General features: G+C 39.1%; 1 long non-coding RNA gene across 1 annotated transcript; it reads left to right on the top strand.

Annotated features, from left to right (window-relative positions):
- Positions 1–191: 191 nt before the first annotated feature.
- LOC117503088 lies at positions 192–17,238 on the top strand. Its single transcript, XR_004558477.1, has 3 exons — positions 192–298; positions 15,627–15,851; positions 17,082–17,238. It is a non-coding gene; the product is annotated as an uncharacterized LOC117503088 (long non-coding RNA).
- The last annotated feature ends 2,927 nt before the right edge of the window (positions 17,239–20,165 follow it).

Genomic DNA, 20,165 nt, shown 5'->3' with positions numbered 1-20,165 from the left:
CACACACACACACACACACACACACACACACACATATACATATACATATACATATATATATATATATATATATATATATATATAGATATAGATTTTTTTTTATAGGCGTGGGCTAATTTGTCATTGGCTTACAACTGGAAATCTCGTTTCCTATTGGCTTAAGCAAACGTCAATCAGTAGGCGCTGTGGTTGTCTGTGTTGCCGCCCTTGGGCACAGAGTAGTTAGTGCTGAAGATTTCAGTCACTGGATAGGCTGGTCTTAACTGGAGTTTTCTTAGTTAGGTCTGCCTAGTTTAAGGTAAGGAAATAAACACGTTTTTGTTTTTAAAAATCATTTCCAGGTGAACGGCTGATAGTACAGGAAGCTGTGAAGCTGGCTGTTTTAGCTAAACGTGTAAAGGGAACGACAAAATTGAGTTTCAGCTAACTGAACTTAGCGTGTTAGCAGCTACAAACCATTCACCTCTTTACTCTTGATGTCTTGCAGCCAGCAAAAGTCAACAAAGTAGGTGGCGTATAAAACCCTTGGTCTCTGTAGTGTTACGGCGGCTACATTTTTGCGTGTTAATGAGAACGGCCAGCATGGTTGTTTAAGTGCGTAAAGCTCGTAAACAGCGATGACTTAGCTAACGTCGTTCCGCAGCCCACTATGTCCACATAGGAGATATTTTAAACTAACGTTAACAACAATAAGCATGTGACGGCCACTGTTCATTAACTGCTATGTTTATTTTCCGACAGTACACTTTATTATCCAGTGATATTTCCTTCGCGATGAGCTGTATTTGTATGCAAAGCTGATGTAAATTCCCAGCCCATCCCTGTTTGCTAGACAGTCCATATTACACACAAAGTGTCAGGAACGTCTCTGTTGGTCTTAGTCAAGGGATTTAATATTTTTGAAGGCGTACTTTTGAGGTGACGAATCCGTATGCTCATGTGGTAAAGGCTGTCACCCGAGCTCCTCATGTGTATTTCTATTGTACTTGTGTTATAGGAATTAATGACACATTCACAGTTTATTCGTGTCCACCCTGTTGAAGGCATAATGAGGTATTTATGTCTTTGTTCATAAATACAGTTTGACCAGCAGGGTTCAATGGTGAATGAGGGGTGTGGTCACGAGCAGATGCTCAGGGTAGTTTTGTCTGTATTTGAAACCCAGTGCATCCAATCTGTGCAGAATTTACTGTATAGTGAAAAGGTGATCATAGCGTACTACTTCCTCCCACTCAGAGTTGCAGATAGACAGACAGGTTTTGTTGGTCACTCTTCTAATATCTTGCAGTTGAGCCTGAAACCTGACTGCCACTGCCTGTTTTCACTGGTGATGCAATGCAGCCACAGTAATGACTGTCACTTGTTCTTGTGACTTGAAACTATCCCAAAGCAGTACAATGTAGCTTTTATTTGTCTTTGCTTGGGTTAAAAGCAGAGCACTCCTTAAAATCTGATTGTGTAATATGTGAGTTTGCAGTGGAGTGTAGAGGGAATTCATAAATCATGTGTTTGCTTGAGAAACGTTGGCAGATATTTTCCATTATATGACTCCAGACCCCTAGCATGTTTTTTCAATATTATGTTGTTGTTGTTGTTGTTGTTATTATTAGTAGTTGTAATAAATCAAATCAATTACATATATCAGTCTAGGCTGTTTGAAGTTTCTGGTCATAATTTGATGTAGATTATTCCAGTCTCACAGTTTCATTTATTGTTACTTATAATAAACAGTTGCTTTAATAAAAGCTAGAATTTTTTTTTTCTTTCTCCAAGTGTTTTTCCCCAGTCACTGTAAAGTCCCTCATTTTATGTCTCATTTCAGAGGATAATTAAATCAAATAACCACCTGGTTCAAATTCTTGGTTTACACAAAAGGATGAGTGATATTATAGATGTGGTATTTGTTAAAACTCATTTGGTTTTTGTATTTTGGGGGACAGTTACACATTGCTCATACAGGTAGTACCTAATGAGATACGTTGTTACAGATTTTACCTAGAAGTCTGTGGCGGTCTGAAAACAGTTGTGTAATGTTGATGCAAATCATGGATGGAAATGTTCTGCAGCGGGGAGACAATTTAAAATTCCATCAAGAATAAATTCAAGTGGGTCTGGGTGGAGTAGAAGGACCAAAACTGATTTTTCTTTAATTTTTCTTTCTTTCCTTATTTTTTAACATTTCAAAAAACTAACAGCCTCGGTAAGTCTTTCACAGTTGCACATTTTACCATGTTTGTTCACAGCACAGGCAGCAGTATTTTCCATGAATTCGTGACTTAACATGATGATATGTCATATGACATAAATTGTCCTAAACATCTGAGATTGAAAAATAAATGTAAATAAATGACATTGACATCTGTCTCACTCTTAGTAAAGAAACTGTTTAGACTTGAGTTTGCTTGTTGCACAGTTTTACACTATATACAGAGTGAATAAGAATCAAATGTAAACCAGAATCGGTGTTGAGAACTGAAAATGATTTTGGCAACTATTAACGAATGGTAAGTTTGACTCAAGCTGTACTTGAGTCAAACAGTATATTCATGTTAACACATCAGTTGTTATAAAAGCCCAAGTTGCTGAAGTCAAATGTTTGGTTAAGTGTAGAAATACATTAACAACCCAATGCAAATATGTAGCTTCATGAAATGGTCATAATACAGTGTTGTAATCCCTGTGACAGACTCTGTATGATAGGCGAATTTTGCGAATATGCATTTTGCGAATATGGGTGCTTTTTGTGACTAATGATAATCTTATCAGATATTCCTGCTGTGTGTGGTGTGTTAGAGGACTCTAGTCTGCTCAGAAGGGCATCAGTACCACTCAGACATCAAATCGTAAATATTCAACATGTTGGATTGCCCTGGCTTGATGTCCAGTGTGTGGGGTGTGCCACAAGCATGCAGCTTGTTGAATGTGACATGTAGCCAGTCAAAGAGGTGATGGAAGCACGGAGGGGAATCCAAAATCGTTTACTCCGAAGTAATGTTTGATATTGAGAAGTTTGAGAAGTTTTGCAATATTTTCTGTCGTTTAAGCACAATTATGAACTAAACCATGACACCACACACGTGTGTGTGTGTGTGTGTGTGTATCTATATGTACAGTTGTGCTCAAAAGTTTACATAATGTGGCAGAATTTTATTTTATTTTTTCGGTATGAATGATAATAGCGCTGCGCAGTTTAGCCGGTTTAACCGTGACATGGCATAATTTTGGCTGACAGTAGAGATTTTGATTCCACCGACGAATCGCGGTAAAACCCGGGGAGAAGGGTGTCCAAGCTGATGTGACTCTCACTGCTGTTCATGTAAGTTTGTGAGACGCCTGTTCTTTCGCTGATATTTGCAAAGCTGTTGTTTATATGTTTCAGCGGACAATCTGGGGGAAGGCGGACGGCTCCGTGACAACCTGACTCAAACATTTGAGAAAGTGCCACATTTAATAACGCAAGGATTTTTTTTTTTTTTTTTAATCGGAGCAAAAAGGCGAAATCAGCCAGGATGAGATGATTTACCCAGACTGACTTTAAATATGAGTAAATTAAGTATGTTTATTATTATTATTTATTTATTTTCATTTGAGCTTTGTAAATAAGGAAAAGCGGCAGTGACCGTCCTGAAAGCGCTTCATGTATTGAGCCATGCCATCTTAGAAGTACAAATGTTTCAATGTTAATCAAAATAATGGTTTCAAAATAAAGGTTTTGAAAATTAATTCCCAAAAATTTCATAATAAAGGGTGCACATCATCGTGCTATGCGCAAGCCATATACGAAAGCTGAGGTCAATCTGACAAATGGAGAGATATGTGAGCCACGTACTCGCACTCAGATACTTCTTGCTTTTTAGATAGATGATTTAAAGAGTGAACACAGTTGATTGACAATAAATGGCTTCACCCAACCACTAACCATGAGTGGGGAAAAATTTTTTTGCGTTATCATTCATATTCATATATGTGAAAAGCCAAAGATCGTTTTCAGAAGTGATATGCTACTAGTTGGCGCGTTTGAATAGCCCGCTGGGTGCTCCAATGAGTACATACTATTAGTACATACTCAGTGTGCCCTGTGCCATTACGCACAGCGATCAGTGAAAGCAGGAGCACATGGAGAGCCTCTGATGACAATCTCACAAAGAGTGTGTAACTATCAGGATTGCTCCACTACTTTGCATGTAAATGTTACTGGATAACTCTGTTGCTTTCTCTGCATAAAGCACTGTTTACCGTATCAGTGGACAACAAAACACACAGACCATTTTGTATATATTGTTTGAACCTTTGTTGTACAGTCTTTCACACAAGACCTCAAATTACCTTTATAAAGTGTCAAAACAGTTGTTTATTATAGTTTGCTGTGTGTTTTGAATAAATGTGTGTGGAAAATTATTTTTCGCTTTATTTATTTATTTATTTATTTATTATAAAACACAACAAAAACATATATATTCTGAAAGCACAGGTTCTGAAAAAAAAGAGACATAAAACTTGATTGTGGGATGCAGGGAGAGCTGTTAACAGCAATAATCATTTATGCCAGGCGAGTGAACTGTCCAAAAAATGCCCTCGGACCCCAGAGGGTTAACTTACTTTTTTTTTCTTCCAAACTAGGAACCTATAAGCCAGAACCTATAAGCCACTGACCCACATTTGTGTTTAACCACCGTTCCTGTGTGAGATCAGACTGCTAGATGTGAATTTAGTGGAGGGACACTTCCATTTTTCTGCAACATTATTAAACCACTGACATAAAGTCATGGTCTTAAAACATGAATAATATTATGACATTATTGCTTATTGTGACAACATTTGACATGCAATATATTTTCCAGCAAAATTTATTATTGTGACAGGCCTACTTCTCTGTCAGCGTTAAAAGCAAGCGTTTGTGAGCACTTTGGACTATAATGTCCTGGGTAAGAAGGAGCTTCATATGACCAATTCAGTATGCAAGCTGTGCAAAATGAAGGTCAAGCATTTCAGAAACATAACAAATACTTGTTGCACATTTAGCATGGCATCACCCAGAGTTAAAAGAATTCAAATAGCCTCAGTGGCAACATCAGGAGCCGACCAGCGCACATTGCATCACTTTAACAATATTTTCAAACAATTCTGAATGTTCAAAAAGAATAACTGCATCCATTACCTGTTTAATTTCGAAAGACCTTATACCTCTACAACATTGTGGAAAATGAATACCCTTTTTCATAGATTTGCTTTCATTGACGTCTCTTTTTCAAATATAAAACTACATAATGTTAGACATATTTTGCTTTCATGGCATAATTTGCCAAATCACATTTCTTAGCACACTACAGAATACTTGAGTAGATGCTGAAAATAGCAGCTTTATGTACTGAATTAATTTAGAATTGAAAATCAATTTTTGCATCAAATTGTGACCCCATGAATTGGAATTGATGTAATTGTGAGATACTAAAGGATTTACACCCCAGCTATCCGTTTTGGCCCCCCCAAAAAAATCATAGCACCATTTCTGTGTGCACCCTTCAAATTAATCACATCTTATTAAATCGAAATGAAGAACATGGTCATAAATCATGTTTATACACCCTCATATGGGCTGGCAACATATCGGCATGTATGGAAGTAATTGAAAGTTTTCCAAATCATGAGGATCCTTGGCAGAAGACATCAGGTATCTGTCTAAAACATGAGCTTTGTGGAAAACTGCAAAGTACAAGCCTCCACCTAAAATCATCTCAGTGTTGATTATAGAAGATGAACAAATAAGAGCCAGGCCTGAGTGACCTCACAAGAAAGAAATCCCAGAGCTGTTTGGTGACTACCGAACATGGACATTGTGAATGTAGTACAGGCAGTATGATACTCATATGTGAATGCGTTAGGTATATTTTTAACCTGACTGCTATAATAGAAAATTAGTCTCCATCTCAGGCAATGCAGTGTGTTACTGCAACCTGAGATGCTCAAGAAAGATGCAGTCTAATGCCGCGTTCACACTGGGTGCGACGCGAGCGACTGCAGCCACAGGTTGCCATGTAATCCCTATGTAAGGACGCGTTTTGGCGCCAAACCGCGCAGCGCGACGCGATGGAGGCGAGTGAAGCGACGCGAGTGAAGCGATTTTGAGCGTTTTGCGCGTTTGTGGCGTGATATTGCGTCGCCTCACGTCGCGCTGCCCTCCTCCCCAGGTTCAAAAATCTGAACTTTTTTGTCTCGTCGCGCCGCGATGACCAATCAGGGACTGAATATGTAGTGACGTGGAGGTGTCTGGAGTTTGACTGAAGATGTGAACATGTCCTGTATCTGGTAGCAGCCTGTGAGCAGGACTTATGTCTCTTTTGTCCTTTATTTCACAATCATGACAGAGTTTTTGGAGCGAACGGCAGCACCACAGCAGCGGGGATTGGAGTTTCTTTTTATTTTTATTTTACGTGCGCGCGCGAATCGTCCTGGAGAGTATTTTACTTATTAACTACACACCTGTATAAAGCAAATGGTGACTGGTTTCTAAACACAATTATGACAGAGTTTTTGGAGCGAGCAGCAGCCCTACTTGCAGCAGCGGGGAGCGGAGCTTTTTCCTTTTCTTTCTTTCTTTCTTTCTTTACGTGCGCGCGCGAGCGAATCGTCTGTAGAGAATATTTTATTAATTACACAGATGTATAATAAAACAAATGGTGACTGGTTTCTAAACACAATTATGATAGAGTTTTTTGGGGGAAGAGCCAGCTGCAGCAAGCAGCGGAGTGTTTTTTTTTTTTTTTATTGTTTACATGTGCGCACGTGAACGGGACAGTTGATCCTCAGACTGGGTCCTGCAGAGGTGGAAGGACTGCTGAAAGCGGCCGTCACTCAGACACAGCTCCTGCAGCAAATAATGATACTCTCTGTATTGGGAGCTTTTCACAACAACTCGCTCCGTGTGATCAAGGTCCGTCATGTTAGCTTGACTGACAACCGGAGCTGACGAGCGGAATGGAAGCTCCTCCTATTTGATGACGAACCGGGGCGAATTTTCGCAGCAAAAGTCCACCCAAGCAGAGCGACACACCGGGCGAAGGAGGCGCGTCCGTCGCCTGGCGACCCACGCGAATCTGATCGCGCCCGGTGTGAACGCGGCTTAAGATCTCATTCTGTTGTGAAACTGATCTTATTTTGCATCTCAAGCATGTCCATTTCATATTCAATACTCGGTCTCGAATTTGATGCGTCCTTGTTTTCCAATCCATCTTCCCATGTAGTAACATGGAATTGTCTGCTATTATGTTTATGCAATAATTAACTCAGATTTTGTAAATTGCCACATTACTGCACATTTCTTTACTCATTTCTTTTCTAGTATGATCTCACGACAGCGTTCCACTGTTAAATCCTGGAGAGTGATCATTGTAGCTGTTCAAGCTCATTATAGAGTTGTACTTTGATTAAAGCTATCAGTGTTGACATTATAACCCAGCTTCATCTGATGGCATTCAAGCTCCTTTATTGTGAGCACCCATGCCATGACTCATAGTTATTTCTGAGAAGATGAGGGTAGTTATAATTGTGTGATGGAGGAGGTGATGCAAGTAATTGGTCCAGGACAGCGTCTGGGTTGTGAAGATGAGGAAGTGAGTGGTGTGAGACATGCAGAAAGAGACAGTCAGCCTCTACAGAGAAGTATTCAGAATAGAAGAAATTAATCAGGCATCACCAGAGAACAGCATCGGTTCATGTGGGCTTAAACCCCGGCCCACTGCTATTTGTCTGTACAGTAATATAGAAGCCAATAAGACGTTTTCCCCAATGGGACAATTGTCAAATATGATAACAGGTTTTGTTCCAACATGGCCACAGATGCAACGTCAGTTCTAACTTCAAATTATTCATGAAAATTTGATACAAAAATAACAGGTTAAATAGTAACAATTTAACACTTTCTGTACAAGTGTTATTGACATGCTCAGCAATGAATAACATTTTGTGCAGTCTTAGTGTTCATTCCTTTCTGCCTTAGAATGCACAAAATTGCATCAAAATGTAAAGATTTTGGCAGCTGTAGTTCGCATTGCACACGTACATCTGGGCCAGTAGACTTTTGGTGGGGCCAGTAATTTCTCAAAGCTACTGGCGCCAGTAGCAAAAAGTGGTCAAAGTCTGGCCCTGCTATAGACAATATTTAATGTGCATATTTGTCAGAATCCCTCCAACTCATCAGTAACAAATATCAGGGCTTTTATTTATTTATTTATTTATTTATTTATTTATTGGAAGCCGGAGCACCTGGAGGGAACTCACATGAACACGGTGAGAACATGCATACATACTCCACACAGAAAGACCCAGGCAGGAAGCGATCCCATGACCTTGTTGTGAAGTAACAGTGCTAAGCCCCTGTGTGTGTATATGTGTTTATTTACTGAGTTACCTGAAAGTTGCATCAATTTTGGCTGTCCTTCAGTGATTGAGCTAGAACCGCGGCCTGCGTCAATAGCGCATTAAACATACAGCGTGAGGCATTGGTGTTACCTCTTTCCAAATCCTCCATTGACACGTTAATGTTTGTGCTTTCTATCTCTGTGTTTTGCCGACATGGAGAGCAACAGCAGCACACGTGCACTGAATTTTACAAACATAACAAGGTTGCAGTGTCTTTCAAACTCTCTGTCCTCTGGCTGTGACATGGCCAGTTAGCACGGCTACAGCCAGCAGCTATAAACAGTCACACACGTACAAGTAAAAAACTAGTGGTTTGCTTTTCCCCTCAGATATGCCTAATGTCTCTTTCTGGAGATTTTGCAATATAAAAAGCTCTGATAAAACCTCCATACCTTTCAATCAGGCACTCACTCTTGCTACATAAAAACACAACTTTTTCATTCTTCCTGCTCAGACTGCAAACCAGAGGAAAATCCAGGTGCAAAGAGGATGCATCCCTCACAACACCTTTAATATAAAGGTACACTCTTGAAGACATTTTTTTCATATTCTTTAATACTATTATGATTTATAATAATAATAATAATAGCTAATATCTTTAACAATTAAATGTTTAATCAGTGTTATTCTAACTGCAGTTTAATTGATAGAAATCATGTTTACTTAATGCAAATTTTCTGCATATTTTTAAAGCTCTGGCATTATTGGGTCTGTTTGGTGTTCTAGCTTTAAAATCAATGGTTTATGAAGTCATAAATATGAAAATGATTAAGGCTCTTGGGGTTAATCTTGGCAAACAAACATGTAGGTTGTGATATCAGTTTGGGGCAAAGGCAAAGAAATGGTAAGAATGTGGAGGTCACAGGAGGTCTTTCCTAACTGTGGCAGTTAGACTGTATAATTCCAACCCCTTCTGCAGGATGAATACATAACGGACAGAGTTATTCAGAGTTATGTGCCATATTCTCAAACATCTTGAGCAACTGTCTCCCAGTCATTTCGCATCAATTAGTTGTACTTATGGTAAAAGGAAAAACATTTACTGTTTCTGTACTCTGGCAAAATAATTTTCTTCGTAATAAAGTTTGTCTTTTCTTAATGTATTACATGGTTACACACGAATAAAAATGTTTAATAATTTCATTACTGTGTACTTTTACACACCAATCACATAAGCATACAAAGGGGTCTAGTTGTATATCATTAAACATTAAAAAACAAAAAACAAAACAAAGCCCGTGACTTGGGTGTCTAAAGGCCCATTTTGCTCAACCCAGAGGGCCCACTTGCCTCATTCACATTTTGTACCGGCAGAATCACTGGTTCTTTATACATTCAAACACCTGTTTGTTTTGAGACTGGGAAAATACATTGGCCAGTTTTGTGGGAGTCTAACATAGCCTCTGGAGTCTTGCAGAGAGTCTCGAAATCATGAGATCATTTCATGTGTTCAGACTGTGGCGTGAAAGGAGTTAGGCCAAAGCTCTCTTCCTTTTGTTTGAGTTTTCACACACTGCCTTTATTGACTTCTTTTAGCTGGAACTGTCAGTTCTTTCAAAATCAAGTTTTCTACCAATTAAAAAAAAAAAGATAATCAAATGAGCATTTAAGACAAATAAGATATCAGCATTTACTGAGGATGTGAAATCAGGGCAGCTTCCAACTTTCATTTTGTTGTGGCACATGGAAACTTTACATAGAAAAGCATCTAAAATTATACTGAAGGTTTGGTCAAAACTCATTCCACACACCCACTTTGGTGCATCAGTGAATGTTGTTCAGTTAATCATTTTTTTTATAGCATGGGTCATAACTGTGGGTAGTAATAATAATTACAGGTGAAACAATTGCCTGAGGCACAAACTCATCCTAAATGAATCTGCAGCGCTTGCTGTTAACTAGGGGTAACGATACAGAAAAATCACAGTTCGATACGTACCTTGGTTTGGAGGTCACGGTTTGGTTCATTTTCGGTACAATATGGGAACAAAATGCAAAACCTAAATTTGCTTGTTTAAACCAACAATTCATTGTAACATCATAGGCTAAGCGTAAATTTGGTAAGATTGTAATTCACGTCGGCAGTAATGATACCCGGTTACGCCAATCGGAGGTCACTAAAATTAATATTGAATCGGTGTGTAACTTTGCAAAAACAATGTCGGACTCTGTTGTTTTCTCTGGGCCCCTCCCCAATCGGACCGGGAGTGACATGTTTAGCCGCATGTTCTCCTTGAATTGCTGGCTGTCTGAGTGGTGTCCAAAAAATGAGGTGGGCTTCATAGATAATTGGCAAAGTTTCTGGGGAAAACCTGGTCTTGTTAGGAGAGACGGCATCCATCCCACTTTGGATGGAGCAGCTCTCATTTCTAGAAATCTGGCCAATTTTCTTAAGTCCTCCAAACCGTGACTATCCAGGGTTGGGACCAGGAAGCAGAGTTGTAGTCTTACACACCTCTCTGCAGCTTCTCTCCCCCTGCCATCCCCTCATTACCCCATCCCCGTAGAGACGGTGCCTGCTCCCAGACCACCAACAACCAGTAAAAATCTATTTAAGCATAAAAATTCAAAAAGAAAAAATAATATAGCACCTTCAACTGCACCACAGACTAAAACAGTTAAATGTGGTCTATTAAACATTAGATCTCTCTCTTCTAAGTCCCTGTTGGTAAATGATATAATAATGGATCAACATATTGATTTATTCTGCCTTACAGAAATCTGGTTACAGCAGGATGAATATGTTAGTTTAAATGAGTCAACACCCCCGAGTCACACTAACTGCCAGAATGCTCGTAGCACGGGCCGAGGCGGAGGATTAGCAGCAATCTTCCACTCCAGCTTATTAATTAATCAAAAACCCAGACAGAGCTTTAATTCATTTGAAAGCTTGTCTCTTAGTCTTGTCCATCCAAATTGGAAGTCCCAAAAACCAGTTTTATTTGTTGTTATCTATCGTCCTCCTGGTCGTTACTGTGAGTTTCTCTGTGAATTTTCGGACCTTTTGTCTGACTTAGTGCTTAGCTCAGATAAGATAATTATAGTGGGCGATTTTAACATCCACACAGATGCTGAGAATGACAGCCTCAACACTGCATTTAATCTATTGTTAGACTCGATTGGCTTTGCTCAAAATGTAAATGAGTCCACCCACCACTTTAATCATACCTTAGATCTTGTTCTGACTTATGGTATGGAAATTGAAGACTTAACAGTATTCCCTGAAAACCCCCTTCTGTCTGATCATTTCTTAATAACATTTACATTTACTCTGATGGACTACCCAGTAGTGGGGAATAAGTTTCATTACAGTAGAAGTCTTTCAGAAAGCGCTGTAACTAGGTTTAAGGATATGATTCCTTCTTTATGTTCTCCAATGCCATATACCAACACAGGGCAGAGTAGAAACCTAAATCTGTGAGTGAGATAGATTATCTCGTCAATAGTTTTATATCCTCATTGAGGACAACTTTGGATGCTGTAGCTCCTCTGAAAAAGAGAGCCTTAAATCAGAAGTGCCTGACTCCGTGGTATAACTCACAAACTTCGCAGCTTAAAGCAGATAACCCGTAAGTTGGAGAGGAAATGGCGTCTCACTAATTGAGAAGATCTTCACTTAGCCTGGAAAAAGAGTCTGTTGCTCTATAAAAAAAGCCCTCCGTAAAGCTAGGACATCTTACTACTCATAACTAATTGAAGAAAATAAGAACAACCCCAGGTTTCTTTTCAGCACTGTAGCCAGGCTGACAAAGAGTCAGAGCTCTATTGAGCTGAGTATTCCTTTAACTTTAACTAGTAATGACTTCATGACTTTCTTTGCTAATAAAATTTTAACTATTAGAGAAAAAATTACTCATAACCATCCCAAAGACATATCGTTCTCTTTGGCTGCTTTCAGTGATGCCGGTATTTGGCTAGACTCTTTCTCTCCGGTTGTTCTGTCTGAGTTATTTACTGAGTTACTTCCTCCAAACCATCAACATGTCTATTAGACGCCATTCCTACCAGGCTGCTCAAGGAAGCCGTACCATTAATTAATGCTTCGAGCTTAAATATGATCAATCTGTCTTTATTAGTTGGCTATGTACCACAGGCTTTTAAGGTGGCAGTAATTAAACCATTACTTAAAAAGCCATCACTTGACCCAGCTATCTTAGCTAATTATAGGCCAATCTCCAACTTTTCTCTCAAAAATTCTTGAAAGGATAGTTGTAAAACAGCTAACTGATCATCTGCAGAGGAATGGTCTATTTGAAGAGTTTCAGTCAGGGTTTAGAATTCATCATAGTACAGAAACAGCATTAGTGAAGGTTACAAATGATCTTCTTATGGCCTCGGACAGTGGACTCATCTCTGTGCTTGTTCTGTTAGACCTCAGTGCTGCTTTTGATACTGTTGACCATAACATTTTATTACAGAGATTAGAGCATGCCATAGGTATTAAAGGCACTGTGCTGCGGTGGTTTGAATCATTTTATCTAATAGATTACAATTTGTTCATGTAAATGGGGACTCTTCTTCACAGACTAAGGTTAATTATGGAGTTCCACAAGGTTCTGTGCTAGGACCAATTTTATTCACTTTATACATGCTTCCCTTAGGCAGTATTATTAGACAACATTGCTTAAACTTTCATTGTTACACAGATGATACTCAGCTTTATCTATCCATGAAGCCAGAGGACACACACCAATTAGCTAAACTGCAGGATTGTCTTACAGACATAGACATGGATGACCTCTAATTTCCTGCTTTTAAACTCAGATAAAACTGAAGTTATTGTACTTGGCCCCACAAATCTTAGAAACATGGTGTCTAACCAGATCCTTACTCTGGATGGCATTACCCTGACCTCTAGTAATACTGTGAGAAATTTTGGAGTCATTTTTGATCAGGATATGTCATTCAGTGCGCATATTAAACAAATATGTAGGACTGCTTTTTTGCATTTGCGCAATATCTCTAAAATTAGAAAGGTCTTATCTCAGAGTGATGCTGAAAAACTAATTCATGCATTTATTTCCTCTAGGCTGGACTATTGTAATTCATTATTATCAGGTTGTTCTAAAAGTTCCCTGAAAAGCCTTCAGTTAATTCAAAATGCTGCAGCTAGAGTACTGACAGGGACTAGAAGGAGAGAGCATATCTCACCCATATTGGCCTCTCTTCATTGGCTTCCTGTTAATTCTAGAATAGAATTTAAAATTCTTCTTCTTACTTATAAGGTTTTGAATAATCAGGTCCCATCTTATCTTAGGGACCTCATAGTACCATATCACCCCAATAGAGCGCTTCGCTCTCAGACTGCAGGCTTACTTGTAGTTCCTAGGGTTTGTAAGAGTAGAATGGGAGGCAGAGCCTTCAGCTTTCAGGCTCCTCTCCTCTGGAACCAGCTCCCAATTTGGATCAGGGAGACAGACACCCTCTCTACTTTTAAGATTAGGCTTAAAACTTTCCTTTTTGCTAAAGCTTATAGTTAGGGCTGGATCAGGTGACCCTGAACCATCCCTTAGTTATGCTGCTATAGACTTAGACTGCTGGGGGACTGCCCCTCCCTGAGCCTGGTTCTGCTGGAGGTTTCTTCCTGTTAAAAGGGAGTTTTTCCTTCCCACTGTCGCCAAGTGCTTGCTCACAGGGGGTCGTTTTGACAGTTGGGGTTTTTCTGTAATTATTGTATGGCTTTGCCTTGCAATATGAAGCACCTTGGGGCAACTGTTTGTTGTGATTTGGCGCTATATAAATGAAATTGATTTTGATTTTTTTGATTATACAAATAGGAAATAAAATGATTGCAAAGTGCTGCCTGGTAATAGGTTAAATAAAATGTTCTCAAATAAACAACAAATGTCGATTGATTTCCTGAAAGCTGCACTCCTCATGCAGTGTGAACACACACACACACACACAGTGTAAATATAAGGTCTTACCTGTGCGCTTTAGTGAAGAAAAGTCGCTCTGCGGCACTTTGCACAGTCAGATCAGTTAGCAAAGCAGAGTCTTCTTTCCCCACCGGTTCTCTGTCTTTGCGCAACAAGTCGAAAACGTCACAGCACCTCAATAATGTCTCATTTACCACAAGCTCCATGCGATCCTGGCTGCACACGCGATGAAATCTCAAGAAAAAGCTATAAAATTACTCAGTTCTCCGTGTGGAGCAGGGACACCATGCGCATGCCCTGGATGACATGCACATCAATATTTACGTGTCACACTTCAGGGGAAAAAAAGAATTTGCGGTACGTATTTAATTAAAAATTAAAAACTTTCTAACATCTTTCTGTGTAAATATCTCATGTTACAACATGGAGACCTGCGGTTTATAGACAAGTGTGGCTTATTTATGTACAATTTCTTTTTAAAATTGGTGGGTGCGGCTAATATTCAGGTGCGCGCTATAGTTCAGAAATTACGGTAAACACATGCAATGTGAACTCACCCGTGCACAGCCCTGTACCAGACCAAATGTCCCGTACCGAAACGGTTCAATACAAGTACATGTATCGTTACACCCTTACTGTTAAAAGCTCCATGAAGTAAAAGCTTTTATACTTTGCTTCATTTTCAGATACAAAATCTAAAAGTGTTGTTTTATTTAAGATAATATTTCTGAACTGTCAAAGCAAGTTCACGTGGAATGTGTACACTTTGTTGATCATGGGAGTGGTCACATGTGACTGCAAAGTCTTATCCATTCCAGCTGTGACTATTCTGTTGCTTCATGAGAGATACTGTTAAGTAGGACTGCAATGATTATTTTCATTATTGGTTAATCTGATTATTTTCTTGATTAATTTGTTCATTGTTTGGGCCAAAAATTGTTAGAAAATGGTTAAAATGAAAATTTAAAAAAACCAGTGTCTCTCAAAGTCCAACATGACATTTTCAGATGTCTTGTTTTGTTCATGATCCAAAGGTATTCAGTTTACTGTTAGTAAGGAGTTAAAAAAATTCACAGTTAAGTTAATATCAGAGAATGTGGACATTTAAAAAAAGACTCAAAAGGATTGATCAATTACCAAAATGGCTGGTGATTAATTTAACAGCAGATTAACCATCAGTTATTTGACTAATCGTTTGCACTTCTGCTGTTAAGGTATGATCACCTCATTTTGTCAGCTAAAATGAAAAGAATTGTCTTCCACATATTAATTTGTTTGCTTCTCTCTGTATGCTGGCCATCATTTTATTTATTTATTTATTTTTTTTAGGAACCCTGTCCTTGGTCTGGAGAAGTGAGCCCAATAAAGTATCAGTGTGGCTGTCGTCTGCCTTTCAGTGTTGTTCTCTAGCAAGCTGCCGCCACCACCATGGCATTTTCATATAAGAAGGACTTGAACAAATACAAGGAGATTGATGAAGATGAGATCCTCAACAAACTATCTGAAGAGGAACTCAGGCAGCTGGAAACAGCCCTTGAGGAGATGGACCCTGAGGTCAGTGATCCCGAAGAGTTATAAGTCAAAGGGAGAAGTTACAGTGGGAAATGGAACATTATGGCACATGTCAAATTTCAGGAAAAACAAAAACAACAACTTTCAATACAGAGGATTTTGTCTCTGTGTGGTGTTGGAGTGGAAAGGACAAGACCATTGTGGGGAAAAATAACATTTCAGGGAAAGAGCATTCCTGCAGTGTTGCAGTGTGCTCCTTTACCGAGGACTGCTGTTTCAACTAATTAGCACAACCACATTGATAGCTGCAGTTGCCTTTTACAGTAGTGGAACAGCAACCCCAGTAATGCACTGAAATAGTTAGATTTGATATCAAAAGATGCATAAGAGTAGACTATTTTTTAATGTTTGCTTTTACATCCAGATCTTTACAACTAGATGCGTTTAACTGTGGAGCAAAATACTTGACCTGTTGTGATAATTAGTATGTTGGCTCATCGTTTATACACACACGCAAACTTCCAAACATTGTTTATTTATGAGAACATTTAGAGTACGATGGCCTTCCACCAACACCTGGGTGTTTAAAAATAAATAAATAAAAAATTCCATCTGACCCAAGTGAGACAAGTCACCACAGAGGACCCACAGGAAATCTGTTAGCACTAGTCAGAAAATTCTGTATCTAATGATGAAAAACATGGAATTTTTTTTTTTTTTTTTAAATCTTGTTGCAAGGCGTTGAGACTATTTGTGTGATACACACACATAATAATGCCGGTGTACTGCCCTCTCCTGAAATGATCATTCTTTTAAGAACTATCCAGATTACTTCTTGATTACATTTTTGGTTTGAATGAATGAACAAATTTAATTGGCACACAGACGCAACAATAACAAAAAACCAATACACAAGACAATTCCACAGTGACGTGTGACCAAAAGGGGGTGAGCAGAAGCAAAGCTTATAAACGCCCACCCCTTATATACATACTGTACATACATACATATATACCCATTACCAACTAGAACTGGTGTTATAAATATGCTAGTGACAACAATCTGGATTTACTATCATGCCATACAGACCAGTGAAGCATAGGATTGAAATCCTCTTGTTGGTTGGCAATGGTCTTAATGGTTGTTTAATATTACTGTTAGATGTTTGCTTTCTCTGACAACACTTTGCAGTTCCTTTCTGGTTAAAGACATCTCTTCCTTAAGTCAGTTTGTAGAGTTCATTGGTGTCACATGTCGCCTTTTGCATTTCAGAATGCACTACTTCCAGCGGCCTGCGTCAAAAGGACCAAACAGGGAAGAAAGCGACAGAGCCGTTTGACAGGGAACGCCTCCTCAAATACCTGGAGAAGGAAGCTATGGAGTACAAGGACAGGGATGATATAGTGCCGTTTACTGGGGAGAAAAAAGGTGTGTGAGTGCATGTGAGCAGAGAGAGAGAGAGAAAGAGAGAGAGCAAAACAGTGTGGTCTGAACTTTCCTTTGAATGTGATCAACCAATAATGTGTGATAAATTACATACAGTTACACATCACAGCATGGGTTAGTGTTGAGGGCACATAATGCTTTCCACAGTGCTCTACACAGCTCTGCCAGTATCTGCTGTTGAATGGCAGTTTGCTATACAATGTACAGTTGGAGATACTGTGATTCATCAAGCTGTAATCTTCCATTAAGATAAATAACATCTGCTGTAAAAACAAGATGCTATGTCTTAGAGAAGACTGAAGACTATCTTGAATGAAGATGGGGATATAACTTTAATAGACAAATGCCACGTATTTGGACTGTGTGGCACAGCCAAAACAATGAGGATAGCTAGGCTAAGGGAAAGGCTAACTATAATGTTTGAAAATTGTTTAGGAGTTTTAAAATGTTTACATTGTCTTTTGTGAGGTACACATGCACTGTTTTTTGCTCTGAACAGACATTTTTGTCTGTTCATTGGTAAAAACAAACAGTTTTACGCTTGAGTTTCTTTGTGTCTCGTACAGTGAAATGAATTTGCTTTTTAGCTTCTGCTGCACAAATGAGGTATTTGAATTACAAATAAATAATTTGCTGATTTAAATAAACTTTGCTTCTTGTTGCATGAAGCAGAAGCACCACATTTCAAAATAAGTGACTTATAAGACTGATGCAGCTCAAGTGTGAGTTATAGGCTGGGGCATCTTATGGTTTCCCCCTCCCCCATGATATATTTTTGGACAGGTGCATCTCGTATTCTGCTGCAACATATAGTCCAGAAAATATGGCAGTCATTTTGCCAGCTATTCTAGAACCAGTATTATCTACCTATGGTTTGCTTTTTTTGCACATCTGCCAATTACTGCATGTTTTTGTCTGGACTTATAGGCCTATCATCATAACAAATTTTGTCAGATGATATGCTGGTCTCAGAAGATATCAAGATAACAGTAATATTAGAATCTTATCGTCAAAGTTGTTTTTAAGGCCATTTTATACCATTGATATGATGATAGTTCGGGGTAGCACACAGCGGATACAGCCAGATCCGCATTGGTAATTGGCACAGGTTTTACGTTGGATGCCCTTCCTGACGCAACTCCAGTTTTACCTGGAGAATGGACACACAGCGCTGGTGTGCCAAAGAGGGTCTGCCATCCAAGTTCTAACCAGATCCTGCTCTGCTTAGCTTCTGAGAGCTGACGGGATCAGGCTGACACAGAGCAGACCGGCAGCATTGATATGACGATAGTATCCTATAAAAATGAAAATACCATCCTTTCAAGGGCTTTTGAAACTTAATTCTCAAGAATATTCAACATTGGAACTAAAATGTGGGGAAAAAAAAAGTAAACTATCCCAAATCAGTGATTCAGTGTTCAAAGGGTCGTGGTAGGAGCTAATGGCCCCTCTCAGTGCCTGAACTAATGGCCATTTTCTCCATATAATGGGCCCCTTCTCAGACTCAGTTGGCCTATAATTCTAATTTTTTAACTCTATTTAGAAGAGCCACAACATTGAGCCAAAAGCTTCAACATATTGTAAATTGCATATGGTTGTTGTCAATTGGATGTTATGCATAGTCATAAATAAGTTTTCGGTGCTTTTGTCTTCTTCCTTTTTCACTTGGGGTAGCCACAGCCTATCCAGTATGTATCTGTATGTATATTTGGCACAGGTTTTGCACCAGATGCCACTTTCTGACACCACATTACATGGAGAATGGACAGTAGGCAGTTGTTCAAGTCATAAATGAATATTGAAAAGGATTTAAAAAAACATAAATATTAGCTTGATGCAACTTTTCCTCCGGTGTTCAAAACTTTAAAAGTGTAGCTTTAATGCAGTGAAGAACAGAGAGCTGCGTCAGGCTCAGGAGCACTGTGTGTGACACAAACTTTTTTCAGGAATGTTTTGGAATTGGAATACATCTCTTATTGCATTACATGATTTACTGGGCAGCACATGAATATGTTTTATATATATATAATTATAATATATAGTAGTATATTATATATAATATATAACATCACGCTAGACTGCCTTCACAATTTGGCAATTGAAGTTTGTTAGATTTACATGAATGACGGCATCTCATAAAACCTTACTCTGTACAGATTTAAAATCATCGTAGGGAGCATTGCTTTTCATCAACCATCCCGTGCATGTAAAACTTAAACTAATTCATATAATATTTCAACTTTGTAATTAGTTGGTCGTGTTGTCTGCCTCAACTCTCATGCAGCTGACTGATCTCATATGGGGACAGTGATTCAGTGTCAGTTCGCCATTTCCATTATTCTTTAAAACTATCGGTTGGAGTAATGCAGTTGGATCACTTCAACTGGCAGGCCTCGCTAAACAGAGAGCAGGGCTGATCCCGCCTCCTGCAGAGAGCAGGAAGCACTACAACGCGTTGATTATGCTGGTAAATTATGGAAACGAGGGACTATGTCCTCATCCTCTGCCCTTGGGAACGCCTCGGGGTTCCCACCGGAGGAGCTGGGGAGGTGTGTACGGATCGGAGGTCTGGGCGGCTTGCTTGAGCTGCTGCCCCCGTGACCCAACTCCGGATATAAAGCGGAAGAAAATGGATGGATGGAATTATGGAAACAAACACGCATCTAAAGGCCAATATATCCAGCCTAGAATGTGATCGTCTTTATCTGTATATTCAAATGATAATTTGATATAATAAATGTCACGATGTACAGTGTGATACTCTGAGCTGCTCTGTTTTCTGTAAATAGAATATTGCTAAATGTGCTTCACAATACAACCATTTTTAAAGTGCCATAGTAAAGTCCCTTTGGCTATTCCCTTGCTTTTTTTTTCCCCACTCTGTATTCCACAGTAGATTCAAGGTGGATC

The sequence above is a fragment of the Thalassophryne amazonica genome, chromosome 2 (genome assembly GCF_902500255.1).
Source record: "Thalassophryne amazonica chromosome 2, fThaAma1.1, whole genome shotgun sequence".
Lineage (NCBI taxonomy): Eukaryota > Metazoa > Chordata > Actinopteri > Batrachoidiformes > Batrachoididae > Thalassophryne > Thalassophryne amazonica.
The sequence above is the reverse complement of the archived record's forward strand: the minus strand, read 5'-3'. Positions and strand labels throughout refer to the sequence as shown.